The sequence below is a fragment of the Corvus moneduloides genome, chromosome 3, assembly GCF_009650955.1.
Source record: "Corvus moneduloides isolate bCorMon1 chromosome 3, bCorMon1.pri, whole genome shotgun sequence".
In the NCBI taxonomy this organism is placed as follows: domain Eukaryota; kingdom Metazoa; phylum Chordata; class Aves; order Passeriformes; family Corvidae; genus Corvus; species Corvus moneduloides.
Window position 1 is genome coordinate 85,257,698 of NC_045478.1, and position 22,963 is coordinate 85,280,660.

The 22,963-nt window shown below is 38.4% G+C and overlaps 1 long non-coding RNA gene across 3 annotated transcripts in view; it reads left to right on the forward strand.

Annotated features, from left to right (window-relative positions):
* Nucleotides 1-22,963, forward strand: part of LOC116441046 — a 66,744-nt gene that overhangs the window by 32,829 nt on the left and 10,952 nt on the right. For all 3 annotated transcript variants that reach the window (XR_004238859.1, XR_004238857.1, XR_004238858.1), the window contains exons 3-4: nt 20,383-20,493; nt 21,771-21,999. This is a non-coding gene — a long non-coding RNA (uncharacterized LOC116441046). The remainder of the gene's footprint in view (nt 1-20,382; nt 20,494-21,770; nt 22,000-22,963) is intronic.

Below are 22,963 nucleotides of genomic sequence, written 5' to 3' on the forward strand. Positions count from 1 at the left end.
TACAGGCAGCTACTCACACTGGATACTTTAATACATTACATTCAGAAAAATGGGCTGGTATTGGAAAGTGGCTGTGATTGCAGAGAATTTCTAGGGCAGCAAATGTAATTTCTCAGGTTTCTTGGAGTTGAAAGCAGTGACAAAGAAAAGCTGTGTTGCTTACAAGTATCATGGACACCTATAGTGTCCTTCAGCTCTACTATAGAAGAAAACAAAGCAAAGAGTGGTTGGATTAGAAAGTGAACATTGACTTTGGCATTTATTGTTCTCATTGGGGACATCAAACTGCAAGGTGCTGACCTTGCTGCCCATTATTAGACCAGCCCCATTGATTTCAGTGACCTTAATAATTTACTATTTATTATTTATTTTTAATTCCATCCCTGAAGATTTTGCTGGATTAGGCTAACAATGTTTGATATTTTGCAGAAACAATTTCAGAGCTGTCTCACCGGTATATTTTTCTTCAGAAGACATAACTGACATGATACTTATTTCAGATGTGTTCAGCTGTGGTTATGTTTCAAAGTCTCCTGACACTAGATGTCACAACACATATGTCATCTGAAAAAAGTATTATTCTTCATAGGAATATTGGTAGGGTTTTTTGAATAGTTATGGACTCTATTATACTATCATTTGTCAAACTAATTTAATAGTAGCTTCCTATTTCTCTTCACATTTAGATGCCATCAGTACTCAGAGGCATAACTAGAAGTATAGAGAGATGGATTGTAGTCTCACAGCTGAGTTAATCAGGAGTCAGTCCCTCAAAGTTAATTGATAATCTCAGGCCCAAAATGAATAAGCATTGTTAACCCAAAGAAATCAGCACAATACTCTTGAAAATTATGTTAGTTAGAGCTTCTGGGAACTTTATTTTGATCAGATTAGTTCATCTAACCCATGTTACATGCTTTCCACTTTATGTCACGGTTTCCTGCTTTCTCTCCTCCTAAGGGAAAAATTTTTGTTTCCTTTAAAATACAAGATTATCAATATTTGCATTGCCTGCATAAGTTGTGCCTTTCCTGACACCCCACTTCAAGAATCAGGAAAAGAAATGTGCTATTTTACATAAAATGTAGTTCACTACAAGACAATGAAAGAGAGTCTCTAACACGGTAATTTCTTTATGGGGTTCTGAGCAATTTCCATTTGAATCTACTCAATCTTACATAGTTTATACATCTTTTTAAAATCACTGTTAGCAATGTTTGGATACAAATGTAAGTACAGGACAGATTGCATTTCAAAATGTCTGGAATCTAGCTATGAATACTTTTCTAAATGATGTCTCAGCTGTCCAGCTTCCAAGTGTACTAGCACCAGAGCACTTAACTTAGAGCATCTGTGTTTACTAAACTTGTAATTTCTGGACATTTATTTGAAGAATCCCTGTGTCATTAATGTTGTTTCTATACTGATCACTTTTAAAGACTGGAACTTTGATCACTTTATTGCTTGTTTAGATGACACTATTAAAAACATCAAGTGGCTGTTACATAAAGTAGAGGAGACACTGTGTCTATCTTCATTTTCTTATTTCTCCACTTGTAACAAATGAAGGTCTATCCACTCTTGATCAGCTTGCATAAATTGGAAAAATAATGTAATTTCAGCAATAACTTCTTTTATCCAGAGGTTGTTGGGGTTTTTCTTCTGTGTTTGTGTTTTGGGTTTTTTTGCTTTTGTCTCTGTAACTACCTCAGCTGAAAAACAATGGCATAATAATGTGCATGCACTTTCTAAACTATTAAAAGGTATGTCAACCCTTTGACCTCATTCTTTCTATGGATCCAGTGCAGCTATTTACTCACATGGTATTTCCTTGCCTCAGACTGATGATGATTCAGACTTCCACATAAGCAAAGGCCAGAAATGAGAATGTTCCAGTGGCATTTCATAAGTCTTCATTATCAAAGGGGAGATATGTGTATCTACTAAGCCAGTTCTGAGAACAAATGCTCAGACGAGAAGCAAGAATTTACAGAGTCTGAATGGAAACCTTCTGTGTCTACCAAATATCTTGAGATAAACTCCTGAAGTACCTTTGATAATGTCAGGGAATTAAGTGGGAAATTGACTACTGACTTCAGCGCAAACATGGGTTTGCTTGTGTGTTAATAAGCTGAGCCAGTGTGCAATCTGATACATGTCAGGAGATCAAGGTCCTCCACAAAAGGACTTTTGAACCATTTCCTCTGTCTTCAAGAGCTCCTTCAGACAACCTGGCTGGGTGAAGAGGGGAGAAAATGCAGGCTCTCTTCATTTCCCACATTTTTCTCATAGTAGACTAAAATAAAGGATCTTCTTTTTGAGGCCCTTAGTTATTAAACGCCTTTGTACCCTGCTCACTGTTCTCTCATGACTCTCCTTCCTTTGCCCCAAAATTTCTTTTCCACTTTAAAGTCACTTGGGCAATTGGAATCTGAACATGGCCCAAAGCTGTTACCTTCCCAGTGGGTCATGAAGTCCTGTTAGCAGTTATTGGGTGTTTTGTTTTAAACAGAATATATGCAAGCATTGTAATATTTTCTGTCTTTGAAACACAAGAGAACTTTTTTTTTTTTGTGAGATCTTTATCATAAATTGGTTTCTTGGACAGGAATACTCACTTGGCATTAAGCAACAGTAAAGGGCTTTGCTTTCACTCAGGCTGCTTTAGAATGTTTTAAAGGCTACAGGAAATATTCTTTCTATGATTTACACTCTATCTTACTTGTGCTGCAGTATTTCCAAAACAATATTGAAGGATGTTCTTTTGTGGGTAGCTAGGAACAAAAATATCTTGTTTAACTTTTGGGCTATGTATACTTTCTTGGCAAAGATTAATTTGAGAGATGGAGAAAAGATAGGTTTTTTGCTCCAAGGAAGGGTTTTATTCTAGCAGATTGAATTTTGTTACTAGTACAAGCTTTTTATAGTTTGGGTTCAATTATAAGAAACAAAACTGGGAGAACTGACATTTGTTTGGCTATTTCCCAGACTGTTGGTTTGACAGTATTTTTTGAGCCTCAGTCACGCAAGGCATCCTAGTGTTTGTCCTGTATTTTTATATTTGGAAAGGAAGCCAATCTTGGGGTATAATAAAACTCAGTATGGAAAAGGTGAGTAAGGAAGAAGGAAGACTTTTGTCGACCCTAGCTTTTCCTGACTTGTGTGCTGGGTTTTTTTCTCCTTTTGTCTACTACTACAACCCTGGGTACGGTCATAGAAACAAGACTCTTTCTAGAAGCCTGATGAAAAGATACAAATAATCTAAACCAGGGCCTCCATCAGACCCATTCTCAACTTATGTGCACAACCCAGGCAGGGAGGAGCAGCGGTGTGCCAGGGGAAGGGAGATTTTTATACAATATTGTATTAGGAGACTTGGGGACATTTGAAGTTAACTGGCATTTGCATGCTTCAGGAAGCCGGGAATTCTTCGCTGAGTAAAAGTGTTTTATGACAATTCATTCTATTTTTAGAGTAGCTTTGAAGCAGGTTTTTGTCACAAAATCATGGCAACTGTGGGATGTGGTTCTATTTGCTTTGGTTTTGGTTTGCTTTTTTTTAAGAATGGGGTAATAACTAGATTTGTCCAAATGGATATTTTCTTTCCTCTTTATTGGAAACCCCAAATGTGGTAGTTGAGCTTGATTTAATTGATGTTAGAATTCATATAATAGGAGTCATGCAGTATCTCCTCTGCTTATGTTTTGTTTAACTTTCCTACTGCCATTTAAAATACAGGATTATTATTAAAAAAATTATGAGATCTTTTGGAGGTTTATGTGTTGAGCTGAAGTGCAAGTTTACTTAAAAGTAAAGATAACAAATAACATACTGCAAATGTTCACAAATTTACGCTGTGATTTTAATGGATAATTTTTGCATTAAAATTCCATTCCTTCCTCATATTTGTGCATCAGTTACACTCAGCAAATTAATCTGAGGTGGAATTCCTATTATAATGACCTCTCTGATCCCTGGTGATTGTCAGTGCATGCTGCCCAGATGTGCACAGCTAACTTCCACCTACTGACAGCCACGCTTGCCTCCACATGTACATGAATGCTTCTTGTTGCCATCAGAATTACTTTTATTCCAAAAGAAGTTGCTTCATTTGCCACTACCATACTTCCCACCCCCCAAAATGTGAAAATAAGATACTTCTCTCACCACTTTCGTATTAAGAAGCCTTCATTCACACATATCTCTAGCATTGGAAAGGACATTTTGACAGATCTGTAGGTCCTCTATACACCGCTTTCGAAATATGCTCCACCTCGGTGTTTGCAGAGCACTTTCTACAAAAGCTGATACTGATTTACCTGTGAATGCAGCTGGGACCACAGCAGCAAGCTTGGTACTTGCTTTCAATTCTCTTATCATGTACTTGCTTGCAAAGTGGATGCTTTCCTTCCACAAAAGCTGTAGACGTTTTAAGCACATCTACAGTGAACTTCTGTCAGTCTCTGAAATGCTCATGCTGATGGGCTGTGTCCATCACATGTGCACTGGCAAAATACAAGAAAATATGGAATATATAATAAAAGAGTACTTATTTCTAAACCTATTGAACACGTAACATGCAACAGTTCTGACTTACAATGAACCTTATGAAGGACAATTGCTGGGAAGTTTGTGTGCCTGTAGGATTCACTTTCCTCCCTCTTGTCTCCTTTTGGCTCTGATCAGAAGAACAGTCCATATTTAAAACACAGTTTGGTAGTTACAGTTGAAATGCAGACTCGTGCTGACAAACACACTTAAAAAGGTGTCAAATTGTGTTTACACTTATTTAACTGCAAATTTCTTTCTATAGAAGAATTTACATGTTTTCAGTCAAAGTCTGGTTTTATAGCCTAGACAAGTTGGAAACATTGTCGTCTCCAAAACAAACTTATTTTTTTCTATATTTGACCTACCTTTAAGAATTTCCAAATAAGCAGCTATTTGTCCAGTTTCTGGTTTCAATCAAGCCCGAGACCAACACTTTTATATTTCATAATGCTGTAACTGAAGATCCTAAATTTTCTTAGTCTGTATTAAGTTGAACACAGCATACTAATCTTAAATTGAAGGAATACAAACCAGAACTGAAGTACCCAGAAATCACTGATACCCATGTAAATCAAAATTGGCAAGGTCTGCAGCTTTTGGGTTTGCTCCAAAACTTTTAATATTGCAAAACAAACTTCTTAGCTAGGAATCTTAAAGATGCTCAAAGAATTAAACATTTAGAGAAAGGAAAGGCTGTACAAATATTTACTTATGATTATTATTGTGGTACTTTCAGATCCAGGCCTTCAAACACTTAATAGATGTACTTAACTTTAGTGGGAGTACCTCCACTGAGTCAGTAGAAAAATTCAGCAGCCTAAAGTCAGACATAGATGCGTTTGCAGGGCTGAAACTTTATATTTTATATGACTGGTATTAAATTCACCTTCCAACTGTAGCTTTAAAGCTCATTTCATAATGGGACTCCTGGGGAAACAAGCTTAGAAATAATTTATGGTCCTGGAAAAATATTTTGAGTTCATAAATAATGTGATAGAGGATATTTTCAAACTTTTGAATAACTTTTCCAATAAGGTAGGTTTAAAGACTTGTTTAAAAGAAACATGAAGCTTGATTTAAACATTGGAACATATTGCCACAGGGAAGGGAGTACACATTTACATTTTTATGAATTAGGTTTTGCTGAATTATCTTATTTACTGCCATCCTATCTGCATTTGCAAGGGGCTTGTTTTGTAATTCACAAGAAGACAAAGTACAATTCATGCCTAAGGTGATCTCCTGTGGAAACGTGTGATATATTTCTTGAATCTGAAATTTGGGTGTGCTTGCATGATATACAAGTAGAGAATTCAGTACACTTGTGTCCAAATTATCCTTGCTTTTTGCCCTTTACATTGTTAGCAACACGGATACAAAATCTGTCGAACTCCATCAGGTCACAGTACCACCTGCCCTGGTAGCAACAGTGTGATGAGAGCAGCACTGTATAGGACCCAGCTTCTCTACTGAAACACAGCACTGCTCATAAAGCTATAGTGGTTGGGGAAGGGAGAGGGGGCCATAATCCCCTCACTGAGATGTATGCAAAAGCAGGATCTGATCTGGAGCTTGAAATGCAGTGCTAAAAGCTCAAGGAAGTGCCTGAGAATGAGAAAAAATGCAGGAAAGTGACAGCAAAGCCCTCTTTAATAAAACAGAGAATTATAGGCCAGCTGAGAGGGAGAGCAAAGCAGTGGGCTGTAGAAGTATTTGGGAAGACAGGATGCAGTGCTAACACTAAATTATCCTTTTGGGTAAGGTTGGTTGCTTTTGTTTTTCTCAGATGTTTTCTAATTTCAGGTCACAATTAAATTTAAACTTTTAGGACTTTTCTATGAGGCCAAGTAGAACATCCTTGTCTAGTTCCACACAGTACTAACAAACCTGAAAACTTACACCCAGGAAATATTTTCTCCCCACTTGAGGAAGCATTTGTGGAAAAGCCATAGAATGTAAGAAGACAGAAAACTAACAGGCTTTTATAAAGACAGAAATGCAAAAAAAAAAAAAAAAAAAAGACCATAGGTTTCATTAAATAATCCTGGAAATAAAACATAAAAAGATGATCATTCTCCACCATATCCTCTGAGACTGCCTGGTAAGGACCACTGGAATATGCATCTAATAAACAGCAGAGGTGTTTAATGTGGCCAATACCTTAATGATTAGGAGGTAAGGTTTTCTAATGCAAGAGTCAGAACAAATCAAACTGTCATCTCTGGTATAAAGAGACTAAAATTCTTGTGTTCCTCTAGGGAAGAAGCCCCTGAACAATACAGAGAGGCAACCATAAAACTTTTCCTCTCAGATCTCTTTCAAAGCACAAGAAGCACTCTGAGGTCAGAAGGAATAAAGTCAAAGAGGGTTAAATGCCATACAATGCTTAGAAAACTAAAGACAGTGCTGCCTAAATTAAACCAAACACTTATCCAGCCTTTGGGGTGTCACTAAAAGGTGCAAAGATTGTCTAAAGCTACTCTGCTTGCCAAGATGCCCAAATGCTGTACAGTTCGTTTCTTATGCTGAGTATATTTCTTGGCAACATATCTGAGAGACAAAGGAAGTGGACTCTGTACTGACACAGGTCTACTGAACATGTTCCTACCATCCTCCAAGCCACTTCATTGAAGGGATGCAAACTTCCTCATGAATCTGCTCCAAATGAAGTAACTTGGTCAATCAAACCTCTATATGCTGCATTCAGGATTTTTCTTCCTAGGAGAGGATGAGTAATGTCATAAGCAGGATTTACAAAACTCATATCTAAACATTGTTTCTGTTTTAGTAAATAGGGCTTTAATATTTTTTTATCAGTAGTTTTATAACTCCCATAACAGAGTTTGTAAGATTTATAGGCTTTCTAACTAACAGATATATATACGTGTCTGTATTCACAAGTACCATGTAGTACTCACTAGCTAATAAATTATTACTGGAAGATACTTCACTCTCTTGAGGTGATGTATAATTAAAGAGCCATCATTTTTATCAGCTTTGCCTATATTAATGATTTGATCCACATTTTATGTTGTCATCAGTTAACTATCATCCCAGATGTTATGCCAGTGAAATCTGTAGAGTTCCATCATTGATAAAGTCATCTTGATACTTTTTTCTGATTTAACACATTTGCTGTAGCAAAACCTCACAAACTAGGGAGCAAGGATATTTTTTGGCTATGTCCATATTACCAATCAATGTAATAGAACTGGATCTGCAGAATGAAACACTGCAGAGGGTCCAACCTCAACACTGTGTGTTTCACATGCAGCACTGGTGTCCCCCATGGACTGAATGCTTATAAGCAGTTCAAATACATTAAGTGTGCTCTTGGAGAATCTCCCAGCTAGGCTTCATCCAGAAGAATGCTGTTTTGCATACTCCATAGCTTCTCCATGATGCAAGCCAAAGTGCACAAGCTAGGGCTGTGAGGAGATCCATTCCACAAATGCACTCCTGATGGGCACCAAAGTGCCAAATCAGACAAACCTTAATGTTCAGAGATGCAAAAGACCAGGATTAACCACTCAGACCTTTGCAGCATTGGGTAAGAGGCCTGAGATAGCTCTGTGTGAGCTAATTCTACTTGGAGATCCAGTGATTCCACTTGGAGTCCCAGCAACACTGTGGTGTCCCTGAGCTCATTAACTCACCATTCTCATTAGTACTCACTCTTCAAACGGCTTGTTTCATTCTTCTCTCACCAATTTCTGTGCTGCCATGAGGTCCAGGCTGACACGCCCTTGGGCAACCACTGAATGGCTACTGCTGCTAGAATAACACTTTCATTCAATGGGCAGGTGGCAGAATCACCTGGGGGACAGGTGGGGACATCACTGAGTTCTGTGGGCCTGTGTGATCCAGTCATCAGCTGAACCCAGGTCTGACTCCAGCTCTTATCTTTAAACATAAACCCATCTTTCTCTTTAATACAATCAGTGTACTTGTGACTGGTCATAGTAGTGGTGAATATACTTACTGCCATCCTGTCATTCAACTTCTACTTTCCAGTGACCAGAACATTTCCAAGAGATGAAGTTATGGGCAATAATTAGCAAATAAATCAGTAGCTGCTTAACAAATATTCCTGTCTGTACTAAAGCTTGAGATGCCAGAATACTTAGGTATTAGTTTCCTTTGCTTTTATTTGCTTCAGAATATTTGAAAGGTTATTATGTTGAACACTACAGAAAAGCGGAGCTTACAGGGAGAGGCAATATTTTACATTAGGTCACCTGACTATTTTACATTAGAACAAACATAAAAATAAGGATGACCTTTGGGATCAGACTCTTTTCTCCAGGTCACTACAAGCATTGTTTTGATCCCTACACTTTGTTTCCCATGGCATTATAGCAGTTTTACAGAAGCACAAGAAAATTGCTACAGATTTAACAGGTGAAACTCTTACTTCATGTAAGTCACCATAGACATTACTTAGTGGCCTTATTTTCAGTGAAAGACAAGTATTGATGATTCTGCTAAGATTTTCATTATCTATGACTGTGCAGAGCACTGATTCAGGTGCTCAATTCCACCAAAGAACCCAGAAACAAAAAATCCAACAAAACCTATCATCTCAGGGCTATGATAATATAAAGGGTTAATACAAACCTTGTGACTGACAGACCAATGCATGAATTAGAGTAAATGTAGATACAGTAATCCTTGGCAGAACAGATTAGTTTCAGGTGATCTTACCTTAAAAAAGACATGACTAGTACGGAAACAAGAGTTCAGATCAAGACATGATTTTTTTTAACATGCACAGTGATGTCTGCATGTATGTGGCTTTTTGAAGAAGCAACAGAGAAGTAAGAGAAAATTAGGAAGAGGAAGAGGAAGGAGGAAGAAGGCAAAGGTGGAGATTAAGGAGTAGTATCTGCTATGCCAATGAGATCAGATACAAAGCCATCATGTTTCCTGATTAAGGACTTAAAAATCCCCATTGTATAGAAAAATGCTACAATATGATTCTAATTTGTTAGGAGATACAAATAACAGCATAGACAGATCAACAGTAACACAACTAAATCATGGATGGAAAACCATGCGTAAAAAGAATATGTCTTACAAGCTAACATACTGAGAGAAAATAATCTAAAACATATGGAATGCAACAGGAGGAAATAATACTAGAAAAGGAAAATTACTATTTGTAGGGAAACAGTAATGCTGAAAGAAGTTCTGTAATAAAGAGGAGAGAGATTCCCCATGTCACCAGAAAACTGATACAATTACTTACACAAGAATAGAGAGTGTAAAGGGAGAATAGTGTGACAGAAAAGTGAGAAGAGTCTGATGAAGACTTACTACTTTCAAAACCTTCACAAGGTATCTTAATGGGGAAGATCTGATGATCAGTCTATCGAAGAAAGAAAGGATACAAGCAGCCTAACAAGATGAAAAACTAGAAAACTCTAGGGCTAGACTGTCTTACCTTATTCATATAAGTAGCCTTTTGAAATCAACAAGGCAAATACTATGAGAAAGCCAGATGCAGCTAGACCTTCAAGAAGTATTTGCATGTGAAACTTAGATTTCTTCAGGTGATGTGCTTCACTGAGTCACTGAGCTGGGACTCAGAAACACTACCGATATTATTTCTGGCTCCCTGGCTACAACATCTTGAACATGCTCACTTCTCTGCATACTTCCATTGCTTTTCTTTCTTATTTATTTAGTTTAAAAACCCTTTGAGGCAGAAACTTATTCTTGCTGTGCAAACACACTTAGCCAGGGACACATTTTTGAAGGGCATTTCTAGGTACAGCTATCACACATCAATGCACTTTCAATATAACCTTTTAAACATATTCACAGTGCAGGTTACTTGTCTTAACATCATCAGTCAGGTCTAAACTCCACTCCTGTTGCTTCAGCTTTTTCTGGTTTCAGTCTTATTTTGAGAAGGGTTATGTTCATCTGAGAGGGAGATCTTTGGATTAGCTGGATTTGAGTAAAACATTGTAATTTCTCTACTTAGCCACAGCTATAGCTTTCCACTATAATATTGTGTAGTATTCTGTTACCAGTTCACCATCACACGTGAAATAGTATGTTAGTACAAGAGCACTAGAGATAATTAGGCAGAAAGCAAACTTTCCCAGGACGTTTATGAAGTTCAGGATTTCATTATGAATGTCCATGGAATATTCTGCTGATGCGATTCAATTAATTTTTTTGACCAGAATTACCATGTGGCCTTGGACAGCTGTGGTTAGCACTAAGCAGCATAAAATACTGAATCCTGAAGCAAAAGATTGCTTTGTCAGCCGAATTCAAAGCATGAATTCCCAAAGAGCCTCAACAACGTATGAGATGAGGGAAGATAAATCTTTCTGAACAGCAAATTGACAAATGTGTACACTAGCATGCAGAGTCCAAGCATTTTGGAAGGAAATATTGTCTATAAAAGTCTATGAATTGTTCTTAAAACACCATTCCTTGGATAAAATCTTTTTGCACCTCTTCTATCAAACAAGGTCATGAAACGTAATGCAATTGACCTTTACCATGTAACACACCACTGACAGCCACCTAAGCAAATGGTGGGTATTTGAAGATCATTTTGTAAAATGCCTTATGCATTATATGGGCAATGACACAAAATTTAAAAACTCAAGGTATTTTAATTGCATTTTCAGTTTCAGAGGGTCTCTCTGGTAGATACTTAAGCATCAAGTGTAGTGGGCTCTCCTAACTTGGAGTCATGATGGGGGCTCACACCCTATCAGAAAACTCATTTGGTTTTAGATCCATTTTCTTCTCCTCTACTTTTGAGTGACCCCTACTGCTCATACTACTTTATTCTTGCTGCATGAATTTTCCTCTGACCCAGCTCTCTCCATCTAAGCCAAAATATGAACTTGTCTCCACACCTTGCCTTCTAGTGTTTCTCATTTCCACTTACACAAAACATTTCCTAAACTGAACTGCTGGGAAGAGATTTTTCATGCCATGTAAGAAGGCTGGAAGAGCATTAAAGGGCCCTGAAGCATTGTGTCTGGTGGAGGATCTACTCCAGTGCTTAATCATTTTACAGCTGGGAAGTCTTCCCTTATGTTTGACCTGAATTCCCTGCACTGCAGTTTGAGCACACTTTATTTTTTCTTGACCTCCAATACACAAGAAGAACAATTTGTTTCTAACCTTTCCACAGCAGTTTCTATGTATTTAAAGACTGTTCTCACATCTCTCCTCAGTTCTCCCTTCCCTAGACTAAACAAACCTCATCCTTTAAGTCTCAGAAGTCAGATTTTCTGGGCTTTTGATCATCTTTGCTGCTTTCTTCTGGTTCAAAGATTTCCTAAAAAGGGTTGCCCAAGGCTGAGCATAAGGCTCCAGGTGAGGTCTTGCCAGAGCTAACTGAGAGAGTTACAATGCATACTTTTAAGGTGTCTTACTCATTTTTGTGCATTGGTCATTATATTCAGGTTGTGATCTACTAATCTCCTAACCATTTTGCCCAGAGAGGCTGTTTAACTATTTGTTCTGCATCTTTTAATCATGAAAATAATTATTTCAATGTTTACTGCTTTGTGCTTGAACTTATGGATACATAATTTATTTATTTAATATTTCAATAATTCAAAATAATTAAAATAAAATACTTTTTTCCCCCTAGCATCTAAGTCATAGTGGAAATGGTGGAAATACTGATTTAGGAAAAAACCTTCCTAAACATGCTTAACACAGTCATCTATTTTGAAAGAGCAATATTAATAACTATCCTTTGGGTACAGTTTTCTAATCAGTTTTTCAGTTCCCATGTTATGAGATTTACCTTACCATACATCCCCAAGTTGCTTATATCATCTAAGACCAAATTAAGATAACCAGGTACTATTTCTCTAATATCCACATGGCCAATTACCATGTTAGAGAAGGAAATTAGATTAGTACTACATCACTTGTTCTTTATAAGCTCACCCTGCTATTAACTTATTACCTTCTTGTAATTACAAATACATTGTTTAAATACCCAGTTTGATAGTTTTCTGAGAATGGAAGTTCAGTCAACCTAGCTCTCTTTTAAAGAGGAACTTTATGTTTCTTTTTCCATGAAACTGGGGAAAATTGAAGAAGGCTGCTTTTGAAGGACCCACTCAATTCCCCTTGGTACAAGCCACAGCAGGACCAATTCCAGAGCTGGTGACAGAAGGGCACAAATGGGCAAGAGTGGTTGCACTGAAGACATTTCAGGCGACACTGCTATATGTTCAAGACACATAGTAAATACATCACAGAAAATACACTTCACTCCTTGTCTGCCCACCCACAGCTGAACATGTTTGACACATGTCCCCTATCACTATTGTATAATCATAGAATCACAAAGGTTGGAAAAGACCTCTAAGATCAAGTTCAACCTTCTTCTTCATAGCATTAACCCAAATAACAGGAATTTTAAGCTATACTTTACAGAGTCTGAGCACCTTTCTTAATGGGATCCTAATGAACCGGCATAATCTGGTGCCAAACACTATGAAGCTGGACAAATGCAAGTCATTCTTCCCAGTACAGATGCTCAGTGTCTCTCAATGCCAGCTCCTCAGACGGCCTCATGCTGCATGTTTCCTCCTTTTCAACACTATATAACACAGGTGCTACTTGCTTATTATTTATTTACTTTTCTTCATCATTCTGATAACATCAGTTTCATTCTTCATGCTACACACCGGCTCCCCCCTTGCCAGCCACATGAGACTGTCACTGATAAACTGAAAAGAGGCAGCCATGAATCATCCCTAGCAGGTATGTTCCCACCTCTTCTAAAAGCAGTTCTGGAAGAGGCTGTGAGCATGCAACAACCTGCTCGTCTCTTGCTGACGTGGGTGACTTGTGGACACTTGCAAGCAGGCAGCAGCCAGCCTGTCTGGATATGCAAGCATTGTGTTAGCTCCCTTCAGATGCTCAGGCACACAGCAGCTTGCATGCTCCATTAGGCATGGCTCCATCATATCTGGGGCCATGTTTTCAGGTTCACCGTCTGCACAGACAGTGAATTTGGTCTTAAAGAGAGCCTCGGTGCTCTGTCCCACAGACAGCATGGGTAGGTCTGATGGCTTCCTTATGGGATTTGAATGTGCTGCTGTAAGTCATCTGGAAGCCTGTGTATGCAAGGATTCGGACCCAGTTCACATCGAATTACTGTTATGAAGGTCTGAGCAACCACAGAAACGAAAAGTCATACAGATTAATTAAAATATATACCAGATACATATTGTGACTTCAAAAAAAGTCTTTAATGATCACATTATTTTATCTTCTACCTAAATAGTTTTCTATTTGAACACTTTCCAAATAATAAAACTTTCTTTGATGTAAGAATGTGCCTGGATCTCTGACATGTTTTTAAGGGAAACATGGAGACCAGTTGTTGATTTTTGACCAGGATGCCTATGTTAAATATCTACATTCTCACCTTTAGAGATTGTGCTGCAGTTATGCCAGGCTGGAGTCAGAAGGGTTAATAACATAAGACCTGATATTGACAGGAGACAATAAGAAAAATCCTCGTAACATCAAAACAGTCTCATAAATGGCAACAACAACAAAAAAAGGTTATGAGGAACATACTACTTATTTGAGTCCTTGGCCATCTTAAAAGTTTTAATTACTAATAGAACTTCATTACTTACACATCCAATAGTCTAAGTATGAAAGTTGCAAAGGGATCTTTTAGACTTGACTGTGCAACCAAAGAGAAATTGGGTAGAAATGAGGTGTAAAGATCTACCATTAACAATGGTGTGTTTTGCTATTCTCCGTATGTAACAAAAACTTTTCTGTCATGTATTTTCTAGCAAGCATGTCAGAATTCACCTTTTTCAGTGGTTTTGTGGCTACAGAGAAATGCTCATGTTGATACAAGGATAACCCAGAGAGTGTATAGTGAAGCAGACTTCAGTACTTAATTGTTCCTCATCCATTCCTTCAGAGCTCCTCTGAGAGAATGGAATGTTCTCTGCCTTGAATTACAATTTCTACTCTTCAGTCTTGCATCATATCACAGGGAATTTTCCAGTTATTTTTGAGTTTTCTTGTCTTTGGTTCCAGGCTTTCCTAATCAAAGACTTCAGTAGTCTGCAGTAAGGGCATACAATGTCAAATACATGAGAAATTCATTAATATGTTTCAGCTCTTTGCTACAACTATGTTCATGTTAATCCATATGCTCCCACTGGAGTTACTCTTTCATTTTTGTGTTGACAGAAAAAAGAAATTGAGCCAGTGCATCTCTTAATTTGTAATCTTTGAACTGCTCAACTCTATGTTTGTATTGATACTGTGTCCAAATATGCAGTCAAGGATTTGACTGCTTGAAAAATAGAGTGACCTTTTTGAGTCCCCAAAAATCCAGATTACAAGATATGCTTACCTGCCTAAGGGCTGAAAGGACACATTTATTCCCAAATAACTCAACCCATCTTACTATAAGATGTATTATTCCCTCATAATAGGTGGAGGAAATTAAAGGCAATGGGAAGCTTGTTTATAGGCCACTCTAAAGTGAGTCATTAAACAGGAGAAACTGACACACATAACTCTATCTCAGCCATTAATCAATACGAAATTTCACTCATAATTACAGTCTGTGAATGGACAAGGTTCCTTCAGCCATCCTCCTTCTCATGGGTTTGGGAAACAGCAAGATTGGGTTTTTTTCCAGAAACTATGCCAATATCTGTTTTACAAAAATAATTTTTCTTTTTTTTTATTCATTTAATCACTTTTGGTGCTGCTCTGACTTCTAGAAACCTAAAGGAACAACTAGCTTAACAGAGCTTTCAAGGGTAAAACCAAAAGAGTGCACGAATTCTTCAGTGGCTTCCACAGCTCTGTTTTACGTCTGCTGCAGAAATGTCTCTCAAATGCCATGTTGATTTCCCAGTCTTCTCAGAAGACCTCCATAGCAATGCCTATCAAATTCTTGGAAGAGAGGTAATACAGACGGCAAAAAAAAAAAAGAGAATAAAGGTAAAAGGCAGGGTAAAACTGGCAACAAAATGAGACCAAGGAAGGAAAGGGCAGACAAAGACTGTATCTAGACAGAGATTCCTTTCAGAATCTCAACTCAAGTTTTGGGATTAAGTATTGCAAAATCATGTCCACATGTTTTATTTTCTTACCTGGCCAACAAGATAGCCACTGACAAAGGTAACAGTCCACTTCCTCAGCCTTTGGTATCTCCACAGTAAATTGTTGACCTGTATTCCTGATGCTACTTTAAGAGGGAAAGGTATTATTTATGGAGTGATACATCTAACATTTTTCAGGTAGAACTTTTTTTGCAGAAATAATTAGACACTACAGCATTGTTGCAGATTGGTATGCGAACAGAGTACTTGCAAGCACATCTGCTCACAATTCATGTTGATCCTAGGCCTGAGGACAAGATGTGGATATGTGGGAAGCACTATTTCCAAGCTGTTAATTCACTGTCTGTGATCAACGGCAGCAATTATTTGCCTGTCAGACTTCTATATGAATAAAGGATGATCAGCATACACTCCCTGTCCCCTTGATTGTCTTTCTGTGCAGTATGAGAACAATGTTCTTGAGTGTTAATACAGGTTTCCCAACCAGTCAGACCACAAGTGGGGGTTCAGAAGTCAGAAAAGACTTTAGCAGGGACACAAAATTGTTTAAGACTCAGAGGCCGAGCTGTCAGGAGCAACCAGACATTTACTGGGCAAAGAAAAAACAGTGTTGAGGAAAGAAATGCAAAAAGAGAAGAAGGGAAGAGCAGGGGAGCACCGAAGAAAAACTTAATTCATAAATTTTCATGTGAGTACAACAAATGACTGAAGGTCCAAGCTTCAGGGATCTATTGTGAGCTTTCCTTAAAACAGACCTAGCACCTCTCCTTGTGCAGGCTCCCAGTGGTACAATTCCTGGTATACCACTTACCTGTGCAAAAGGCGTGCTGAAGGGCTTTAAATACTTGGAAAGAAATCATCCAATATGTGCTGAATTTTATCATTATTAGAGGAGATTAGACATTGCAGATAAAACTCCTCTCTCTCTTTGACACTGTGTCCCTAGCAGTGCTCTGCAGTTCTGTCAAGCTCACTGAATGAGTAGCTCCATGGCCCATCATTTCCACTGATCTATAGCAGCTTTGTGGTTAAGGCACTCAAGAGTCATTTCTTCTCTCTTTGCTACTGACTTCTAACAAAACACAAATTTCTCAGTGGCTTAGCTCCTGATGTATAAAATGAAATGTTTTTAGCAAACACATTATGAAGATCAACCCATTTAAGATGTGTTCACACATCTTAATGTCCACATAGTGTTATACTTGGGGGAAAAAAAATTCTGACATAAACAATGTGTTTGTGGGGCAGGAAAAGCCGATTCCTAATCTCCTGCTCCTGTCCACCTACATTCCGACACAGATGATATCTGTATCTAAAATTTCATGAGAGTGCATTAGAAAAAACCTGGACAAGGCTAACACATACCAGAGACTGAAGTAATATGCACAATTATCTTGTTGGAAAAGAAAAAATAAACACAATTATCTGAATAAAACCAGAACTTGCAATACTTAGATAGGAGGCATAGCAATTTTGATTTGAATGAGTTACCAATTCAGTGCTTGTATATCTACTTAAGCTGTCAAAACATAACATGCCATGGAATATATTATATATATTAGACAGGTCAGATTTAGGCCACTTCCTTCCCACAGACAAAATCAGAGATGGTTAAGTAGGGCACAGATTTTAAACTTGTTCATGGCCTCCGATAATCCTACTCTCAACAATTCCTGTTGAAGGAGCCAAAAAGAGAACAGATGGAATCAGAAGGAATAATTTATATACTTTTTTTTGTTATTACTGTATATGAGCCTCATGTTCTCAATGCTTTCCTCTGACAGAAGTCCTTAAACAGCCAGGCATGATATGGAGCAGATGACTCAATCATTTGACTACATCTCTCACTCTCCAGAAGTTGTCTGAGATTCTCATGTACTTCCTGCATGTTGCTGCAGTCTCACTGCCACTGTCAGCCCCCACACCAGAAGTATTAGCTTGACATATTACTGCTCTGTAATCTGCACCCCAGCTGGCTCTTGTACACGAAGCTGGGGAAATGGAAGGAGACTAGGATGCTCTGAAGCAGATGAGAATTACAACTCAGTAGGGCTCAGTGTTGAAAATAAGAACGTAAGGAACACCCTACAGTGCAGGACCAGCATTCTGCCTCCACCACTGTCTAGGAGATACTATTCAGGGAGAGCATGTGCTCTCGGCCACTATCTCCCTACCACTCTGCCCACGTCGATAGTCATTGATTAAGGAATTCCTGTTAATTTTCCTTCATATAGTGTTAGACTGGTTTTCTAGGAGTTCCTACTTCCTTGTATCCTCTGCTGAAACTGTCTCAAAATTTGCGGCAACAAATTTACGGGCGATGAAGGGTTTGGTGAGTTAGCAGCTCTGCATTCACTTCATTGATTGCCCTCGTATTTCCCACTGAGTATTCTCCACTCCAAGTTTAGAATTAAGTCCTTTAAGTCTCTTCTTTTGATACAGTTACTTGACATCCTTAATCACTTGTCCTGCCTTTCTCTGTACCTTTTCTAACTCGGCTACGACTCCTTGTGATGTGAGGATCAAACTTCAGACAGTGCCCAAGATGTGTGAGATTTTGCACTGTAGCAAAATTATGTTTTCTGTTATGTTCTCAATGCCCTCTCTGATGAATTTTGACTTTTTTTTCCTCTTGGCTACTACTGTATATTAAGTTAATGACTTCAGAGAACTACTGGTGATGATTTCTAGCTCTCTTCCCTGAGGTATAACTGCCAATTACAAGTTCACAATCCCAGAAGCATGGTTTAGACTACTTTTCCCTCAAGATTAATTACTTCATATTTTTCACACTGACATTAATTTGATAGGTTTTTGTCCACTCACTCAGGTTTGTGAGATCTTTCTGGGAAACAGGCCTACCAAAAACCACTTCCCTCACCTGCAACTGCAACATGCAACCGTGCGAAATCCCTTGTGGGACTGGAGCACCTTCAGTACACAAAGCCCTTGCAAATGCCTGGCAAAGAGGCAACTCAGCTCATGGGAGTATCTATTCTCCGACCTGAACAGGGTCTCAGGGGCTGGGAAAGCAGGAAGTTGAAACACCTGCATGCTTAGCAAGGATTGTCTGTATGACTGTATGTACGTCCTGCATGACTGCAAAAGTGTTCTTCAGCCATTTCTAGAATGACTAAATTATAAAATGCTTGCATTTGAGTGGTTATGATTTAATCTTTAAGATCAAAAAAAAAAGGGAAAGAATTTCCTTGCCTGAACAGCTATGAGAATTTTGCAGCCCAGTGAAGACTTCACAACATACCTTCTCCTTCACTGGCTTCTGTGTGCAGTGACAGCTGGTCTGTCAGCTCCTCTGACTGTTCCATTTGTTTGTTCAGTCCTTTGGGATACATCTTTTATGTTAGGCTAGTCTTATCTACAGGGACATCAGAAACATCAGTTTCCCTGCCATGTCCATGCAGATCCAGAAAACAGAAAGGTAAAGGAAACATACTTTACATCCCATTGTGAATTTAAACAACATTGTAGTGTAATATCAGGCAGGCAAATTAATTTCAGCTGCAATCACAGAGACAGATTACATCACTGTTTTCAAAACTTCCCAACGTAAGACAGATTTAGCAATGAAAAGTAGCAAAATTAGATTTTTAACTGGCCAGGGAAGACCTGACCAAGGAATGTCAGAGACAGGAGACGTTAAGAGCCTGCAAGAATCATGCAAAGGGCTGTCAGAGTCAGAGCAGCAAGTACCCTATGGACTCTTGAATCTAGCAGCTAAAATAGCAGTACACATGCCAGTTGTTTTGATGGTCAGTGCTTTATGTGCTGCATGAACCTTGCTTCTCTTTATCCAGTCTTTGTTTCCAAAGCTTGTACTGAAATGAAATGCTTCAGAAACGGACTTTGCAAGCAACATTTCACTCTTCAGTAAAGTATGTGAAAGCCAATTCAATCTTCCAGTGCTCTCCCACAATGTGGAACTTACTCATTCATCATCTTTCATGGAGTTCATCTTTCATTTAAAAAAACCAGCACAATAAGATTATACCATAAAAGTCAGATCATACATTCTGCCTCAGGTGGCCACTCCTAGAATCCCTCTTCCAGGATGACTTAGTCCATACTCTAAATTAGCATTCCTTGGAAAAAAATTACCTGTTTCCCCTTAGGTCCTGTCTCTGCATGCCAGAAGCTTTCAGTTAAACCTTTCTCAGCAGCGCAGATGCCTGCTTCCAGGGCAAGGTCCCTCAGGCAAACAGTCTCAGCCTTGCACAGGACAGCAGGAGCCTAATCTTATTTCCTGACTGTGACATATGCAGAGAGGCTGAGAGGGCTGGGATTGTTCAGCCTGGGGAAGAAATGGCTTGGAGGGATTCTCTCAGTGTGTGTAACTATATGATGGTAGAGAGCGAAGAAGACAGAGCCAGGCTTCTCAGTGGTGTCCAGTGAAAGGACAAGACACATATCTAAATACAGGAAATTCCATTCAAACATAAGAAAAAGGGCTTTTTTTTCACTGTAAGGCTGGTCTAACATGGGAACAGGTTGTCAAGGCAAATTGTCAAGTCTGTATCCTTGGAGATAACTGAAAACCCCACGGGACATGCCCTGAGCAACCTGCTTTAGTTGACCCTGTTCTGAGCAGGGAGGGCTGGATGCAGCAGCTGTCAAAGGCCCCCTCCAAACTCAACCCTTCTCTGTGATTCTCTGTGAACACTCACAGGCTTGTAAATATTGAACTCATTGCTCTGCTTTGTTGCAGATTTGTCACAGGATATACAAGGGTTTGAACTCTACTCTCAAGCATGTGTGTTTCAGACAGTATTTATACCGAGACAACACAGGAGAAGAGCAATAAACTTGAAACACACAGGTATAACTTGTGTTTGGACACCTGTCTCTGTCACGTGCTGTAAGGCTGGCTTTCCACCAGGAAGGAAAAGGCAGAATACCCCAGAACCAGTGTAATAGCCATGTAGGACCCTGTCTCAGGAAAGAACTTGCATTTACTGCACATATATTTGCCTACAAATTTTAGTGGACCTTGCTCAATAACTCTGCTGAATCAGGACTAAAATCCACCAATAATAACAGGCGCTTCACCTCTACAGGGTGACCTACTTAATTACACTAATACCTTTTAAGAGATTTATTCCTCTCCTGAGGTACACATTTTCCCTGGTGTTTTAGGAAAGTCTGTGACAGATATTATGATGTGTTAGGTGAACTGCTAAAGATTCCAAATAGTCCCAGATAACAAAAAACATTTTTTCTCTAATGTACTTTAGAGGAGTACAGTAAATATATCTGGAAACTTAAGAGCACCAGTTGAAGTGTTTATGAAGTTGTACTTGAGCTATTCGGTTTTAACAGTGCTTAACTATAATTTAGTGGTCTTATTTGCAACATTTTTTGTCATTTTTATGACTTTTTTTTAATAGGACTAGGCAATTTACAGTGCTGTGCCACTGTGGGTTAGAGCATCATGCTACAAAACTGAGATGCACCTTTTGTTGTTCCATATGGCAGCCCAGCTTCTACATCAGTTCTAGGAACCCTTTTCCACAAGTGTGTGTACAGACACCCCTCAGCCTCATTTACCCATCCTGAAGCAACACAGAGGGTTTAGGCCAAAAGACATCCCTTTGAAGACATTTCAGTTGTCTCACCAAATCCATTAACTGTCCATTTCCAGAAGAATGCAAAGATGCAACCAGAGTACAGATACTGCTAATAAACACACCAGAGGTTACTTCTCCATCAGATAGTGCTGAAAACAGTTGTCTTTCTGATGTGACCAAAGTTAGATGAACTCAGCACCTGTTGTAGAAAAATGTGGTAACTATGTTTTTCTAAAGCAGGTGTTGAACTCCTTTGACCTTAGTCACATCAGCCAGACAAATGGACAACTGTTTTTCACCAAGAAAGAGCACATGTTTATCTTGACATACAGTAGTTTCTGTGATTTTGAGAAAGCCCAAGAGTAAATTCTGAAGTTTATAGTTTAATAATTTCAATAAAGTGAAACTCAGACCTGAACTAAACACCTTCTCCAACCTAAACTTGAACTTTACGAGGTTTGTGATTGATTAGTTTATTTGACGCCTCTTACAAGGACACCAGTTCTTATTCTAGTCTCTTTTTTTTCAGCCATCTGGAAACCTATAGCTGACCTCTCCAGATGCACTCGTTTTTCAACCTCGACTAGTTCTGAAATCCTTGCCACCCTAACCTCTGTAATACCATTCAGCACGTCTGGTGCTTTCTAGAAGAGCCATTTCTTGGGTGTGATATGAGATTGATGTGATGTGATATGATATGCTATGATATGATATGATATATTAGCTTTTCTTACTTCATACCAGTTCCTCCAGGAAGGGTAAGTAAATTTGTCCATTTCATAACATGTGTGAAAATCACATAGTGAGTAAAAAGATTTGTCCGGGTGGATGTTTTCCTTCTGATTTAGGTTTTATTTCCTCCCAAGTTATAATTGAGCTACCTTTTTCCAGAGGGAAAAGATACTATTCTATATAGTGTCTTTCAATGAAAGTTGGTAACAGTGTAGCTCACAAGGCTATACCCTTTTTTGGTAATTTTCAGGTGCTTGGTTTCAAAGACCAAATAGTTACGCCTTCCACTTACAGAGTGCCAAGTTGTACTGAAAACAAACCCATTTCAACAGTTGTATGCAATCATGAAATAATAATACTTTAACTTGTTTTCAAATAATTAATTAGCATTTATATTCAAGTAAGAGATTAGACAAACTGCAAAGTGTACAGCAGTGTACAATAATGTTCACATACACATGTAATAAAAAATATAAACACAAGTGTTCCTAAGATATTATAATAGAAATTCTGTTCCCAAAGCAAACAGAATTTTACTAAGACTAATTAATGATGTCTCATTTTTATTCTTCTTCTTCTGATTTTTTATTTTCCCTGGCCCTAACTAACCCCTTGATATATAGAAATAAAGCAATTTGAATTTCTTTGTTTAATTTCATGAATACCCACTGTGAGCCCTATCGAAAAATTGGTTCGTTCAGAAAAGAGATCATAATGAGCAGGGAATTACTTTTTTATTTTTCAATTTAAAAAGGGGGCATGAAGTTAGTTCAATGAATGGACTGTTGGTTCCTAGGATTTTCAAAATGTGTGAAAAGCATCGTGTGAAAAAAAATGAAATTATTTCCTACTTTGTCAGTAGCAGCAAAGGGAAGAAAACAGTCTTATAGTGTATATCTTGAACTGGGATTTGGGACATTGATAGAGTGCATTCAAAATACATGTCTACGTGCTTTTAGAGTTAGCATTCATGGACTGGAAAAGGTTACT